We start from the raw sequence: 5,687 nt of genomic DNA on the forward strand, positions 1-5,687 counted from the left end.
AGTGTCCCCTCATCCAGGCACAGGAGTATCCCTTCATCCAGGCACAGGAGTATCCCCTCATCCTGGCACAGGCGTATCCCCTCATCCAGGCACAGGAGTATCCCTTCATCCAGGCACAGGACTATCCCCTCATCCTGGCACAGGCGTATCCCCTCATCCAGGCACAGGAGTATCCCTTCATCCAGGCACAGGACTATCCCCTCATCCTGGCACAGGCGTATCCCCTCATCCAGGCACAGGAGTATCCCTTCATCCAGGCACAGGACTATCCCCTCATCCTGGCACAGGCGTATCCCCTCATCCAGGCACAGGAGTATCCCTTCATCCAGGCACAGGACTATCCCCTCATCCTGGCACAGGCGTATCCCCTCATCCAGGCACAGGAGTATCCCTTCATCCAGGCACAGGACTATCCCCTCATCCTGGCACAGGCGTATCCCCTCATCCAGGCACAGGAGTATCCCTTCATCCAGGCACAGGACTATCCCCTCATCCTGGCACAGGCGTATCCCCTCATCCAGGCACAGGAGTATCCCTTCATCCAGGCACAGGACTATCCCCTCATCCTGGCACAGGCGTATCCCCTCATCCAGGCACAGGAGTATCCCTTCATCCAGGCACAGGACTATCCCCTCATCCTGGCACAGGCGTATCCCCTCATCCAGGCACAGGAGTATCCCCTCATCCTGGCACAGGAGTGTCCCTTCATCCAGGCACAGGAGTATACCCTCATCCTAGCACAGGAGTGTCCCCTCATCCTGGCACAGGAGTGTCCCTTCATCCAGGCACAGGACTGCCCTCTCATCCTGGCACAGGAGTATCCCCTCATCCAGGCTGTCTCTCAGCTGACAACACCCAACCCTGACCATACATGTTTTCTGAACTCTTACAGCAATAGGCAAAAATGCTGCACATCGTCTAATTCCACTGCCGTCCCTCAAGGAATTCCTGCAAGCAGATGCCCTCTGTGGTTTATGACTCATGCTTTGATTTTGTTTCTCCTACTCTCTTTCACCTTCTTGGCTCCTGGCTGGCCGTGCCCCTGGGTCGAGGGGTTCCCACTGCAGCCCTGCACCCAGCAGTGAAGCGTTTCCCGTGGGATTCATGGAGATGTTGGTTTTGTGACAAATGACTCGTGGCCAGGCTCACTGGGCTCTGTTGTGACTCCACTCAGGGTCCCCACCAGGACTCTTGGATTTAGCTGAAGCACAGGAGTTGGATTAAATCCACATCCTGACTCAACCCTCTGCAGACTGCTGCTCCTTCCCGCTGTGACAACAAGCAGATAGAAATGCCTGTGCCTGCTTCCAGTGGGTCTCAAGTAATCCTCTGCTTTGGAATCAAATTAGTTTCTTACCATGGGTTTCATAACTCAGAATAACTCCACATCTTAATAATGCAGCTCGTGGTTTACTACCAACTCTGTTTCCCATCACAAAAAAAGCTTCCTCAGGTTGTCACTGTGTTTAGAGAAGTACCAAAATGTAATTAAGAGACACTAATCATTACAACAGCAAAGTTGTCTTGTAAGCCTCACAAAGACCATGAACTTTTCCCCTTACTCGTTCTGTGGGTATGTTTAGTATAGTCATACACTACTGCAATTTGCTATGTTCATCCAAATCTTGTATTTCCTGCAGAAATGTGCTTTGTCACCCTGGGCTGGTCACAGGCTGCTGAGCAACTCTCTATGGATGAACAGGTTTATACAGGGCTAATGCCCTTTCACTTCCATCTAAAATATTTTTGCATTCTCTTTGCCAATTTTCAGTCAAGAATCCTTTGCACTGAAATGTTGAGTGGTTCTAAGCGTGACTATTAAAGAGTTGTTATGTTCAATGAAATGGCCTCTATTAGAAAGCTAGAAATTATTGTTCTTTCAGCTCATCACAGGGAAAATCCAGCAGAGAGGACCTTCCATGACCAGCAAACACTGGGGCAGGGAAAGGTCTCTTGGAGCAGGTGAACAGCAGTGGGACATTATCCAGCAGAAGGGTGGCAGCACCTGCTGCAGTTTAGAGTGACCAAATGTGTTTTCTACTTTTTACTACTGGCAATTTGTCAGTCTCCTTCAATGTATTTTTTTCAGAATTCTGACAGTGTTGCTGTGGTTTCATGTCTTCAGCTGTTATCTGGACCAGTTCTGCACTTCAGGTAGACACAATTCCTTCTTGCAGCAGCCAGAGCAAAGAAGCCAGACCAAAACCACAAACGATGCAGTGCCCACTGTTTCTGAAGGAGGATGGTTGGGACAGCATATAACATATATAAGATAAAATATTGACCTGTTTCACAAGGGCTTTCAGTTCAATCAAGCAGGACCTTGCTCATACAGGGACAACTCAGCTTCACTTGAGCAAGGAGTAAAATTTTCAGCCTCCTGCTCCTCTTGCCATAATGGGCTGAGGAGCATTTGCAAAGGTTTCAGAAGTCATTTGGGCTGATTCATTTGACTTTGATATGCCTAGGAGTTGCTGTTTGGAAAGTGCTGAGGTTTGTCACCTAAACACCTGCCTCCTTCAGCACCAGGCAGTTTAAATCCCCAGTGACGTCTGAAACAGTTTAGCACCAGCATCAGGGTTTGAAACAATCACCTCTGGCAAAGTCTGCCAGCACTTGACCTAATGAAATAACCTGGTTAGCTCAGCTCAGTCATTACCTGCTGTTTCTTCCAGAAAACAAAAAGAAACCGAAAAAATAATGTGCCTTAGTTTCCCTTTTCATGATTCAGAGGTGATTGCACTGCAGAGCAGCCATGACCAATACAAAGAGAGTCCCAAGCAATGTCTGTCTGATGCTTAGACCACAATGGCTACAACAGTGTTAAAACAAGACTTTGATATTTCTGTTCAATAATGATTTGGTGCAGTAGGTTGGTAACTGATTTTCCACATTTTCTGGGTGCAAGAACTGGGAGGGTGTTTATTTAACCTGCCCTTGAGTCACAGTCCTGAGGGAGAGAGCTTACATTTCCCCAGGCATTTCACAAGTACATTTAGAAAAAAATAAGACTTGAAGGCATCATTTGTTGTAAGAAATCTCTTTGTGGTGCCATAAGCTGAGCAGGATCCATGCCTGGTACTGGTAGGCAGAGCCCTGTTAACTGGAGCGATGCTGATTCACCCCTGCTGGAGAGCCCCTTGGTTGACTGCACTGTTGCTATATTCAGAACTCATTTGGACACTTTTGACTTTACGCTTTCTAAAATAAGGCAATAAAGCAATTAGCAATAGATAACAGAAGGAGAGAGCCCTTCACCAAAGGAACATAGCATGGCATAATTAATATGGAGCTGGCAGCAGCAAAAATGAGCAGTGTCCCCGGGAACGTGGCTTCAGGCTGAGCTGCAGATGTCTAGTGCTCGAATGGCCGAGAAGCTCCTTTTGCCAGCCAGCACAGTCTGGCCCAAGTGTACAACTTTGGAGCAGATGGAAATAAAAGCATCCTTCAGAGCTGGGAGGGCAACCATGATCCTGCCAGTCCTTCACTATGTGTCAGCCAGAGGATTTATCCGACTGAAAACATGCTCCCACATCAAACAAGAAGGGGAATTAGTGTAACTAGAAAAGTAGGTGCTTTTTCAGGAAAAAATCCAAGAATGTCCTAAGTGGAGGACTAGGTTAAAAATAACAGAAATCTGCTGTGCTAGAGAAAGAATGAGTGGGCTTAGAGATAGGAGAGGTTGCACAGGGAAGGAGCTATCTCCGTCTTCAGTGTTATTCATTTTAATTTGCCTTGTTACGGTGTCTGGAAGTACCAGCTGAAAATCAGGGCCTCATTGTGCTGGGAATTGGGAGCAAACATAATGATTAAATGTTGTCAGTTCTGCAAAGGTTGAAATATAATTCTTCATCTCTGCAGCATCGCTATCCAGCATAATTATTGCCAAATAAGTTTTTCTGCAATTGCTCTTCTGGAATATCTGTGCTACTTGATTTCTGTCAAAATAACCATGCCTGAGGCGGTGAGAAGATGTATTTATACAAGGCCCAACCTTGGTAGCCTTCACAGACACCAGTAACTGGCCAGAGGCAGAATATTCTCAGTACTTTTTAGTACATGTTCAGAAATTATTTGCTTGGATCTTGGTTTTCCTTTCTATGAAATGGGAATAGTCACACTGCACTGATGTCTTGCTCCTGTCATCTAACACCCATGACTGGGGCAAGAGTCCTTTGTTAGACCCTTAGAGCACTGACACCAGCACATACAGAGGCTTGTTAGTGCTGATTGTAAAGATTAGGGATTAGTTGGAGCATAGCTGTTCTTCCTTGTGTGTTTTCTGGGGTAGCATTTGAACTGCTGAAGGTTCCTTTTCTATTAGTATTTTTCATTATATATTCATGAATACTTGTATAAAAACCAAAATGCAATTAAACAAGGAGTTAAAAACCTCCACAAACAACCCAACCCTCACTTGGCCACAGCATAAATGGGAAGCAACATAGCAACCTGTCTTTGAAGGAGTCTTCATGTGATGACCAAATCCCTTTGTGTTTCTGTGACACTTTGGCACAGAGGTTAGAGAGAAGCAGGATACACTGGGTGCATCCTTACAGCTTCAAATACAGTTGTTTTCTGGCCACAAGAAAATTCTTCTGTCCAAGCATAGTAAATTCTCCCTTGATCCTCACAGCAAGATCAGGTCTAACCAAGAGGACAGGAGTCCTGCTGGTCACCCACACCTCCCCATTGGGACTTGCACTGAAAGCAGCTCAGCAGCAACACCAGGACACTGCAACAATTGCCATGGACTTGCCTTTTCAAATGGCAGAGGGGAACCAGTGCATGCTAAAATTGAACACTTGCTCAGTTTTCTCCAAACAGCCATTGCTCTGCTTGGTACCCACCTGGGAGCCACAGGGCCTGGGGGCCCTGGCTTAGAGGAAGAGCTTGTTTGGATGAAAGAATTAAAATTACAATATCTCATTCTGCTGCTTGCAGAAATGGTGAATGAAAAGCAAAGAAAAGAGCCCCCAAAGATTGTGCATTTTAAAAAACAAGTAAGGAGATGAAAATAAACCCTCCCACGATTTTTAAAGCAGCCTTGGGACTTTTAGGGATCCCAGCTCAGAGGTTTAGAATAGCAACTACAGGGGAACATTTACAAGCAGCATTTTCCCTAATTTCCTATTCTGCCTTTTAATTCTTCCTAGAAAAGAATAGACACTTTGCATTAAAAGCAGCTTGAGAGATTAAGCAGGCAGAAACAACCCCTTGAGCTACCTGCAGCCTTGTGCTGGTTATTTTAAGTTTTGCCGGGAGATTGACCCAGTTCAAGTGGGGACGAAAGGTTACCTGAACATTCTCTCTTCACTGTCTGGTCTGTGGCAACTGGATTTTCCCCAGGCATGTCTGTGTGAAATGGTCTTGCAGTCCCCTCTGCTGGTGGCAGCTTACTGGGGAGCTGCACCGAGGCACTAGATGGGACGGTGCAGTGCTTGGCATCGATGGGCACTGCAGGAGAGCCCTCGAGGTGTGTGGATACCTCCTGCCCCATGCCCCCAGCACCCGCTAAGCAGGCACCAACTCCTCCAGCGACCAGGGAGCTTTCCCTTACCCTCTGTGCATCTTTACTATAAGCACCTGGCACCTCTCTTACACAGGACAGCAGCATGAGAGAGGGTGAAAAAATTAACCATGGATAGCCTTACAAAAACCAACCCTGCCTGTGAAAGTTGAGGCTT

The sequence above is a fragment of the Acanthisitta chloris genome, unplaced genomic scaffold (genome assembly GCF_000695815.1).
Source record: "Acanthisitta chloris isolate BGI_N310 unplaced genomic scaffold, ASM69581v1 scaffold20936, whole genome shotgun sequence".
Classification (NCBI taxonomy): Eukaryota; Metazoa; Chordata; class Aves; order Passeriformes; family Acanthisittidae; genus Acanthisitta; species Acanthisitta chloris.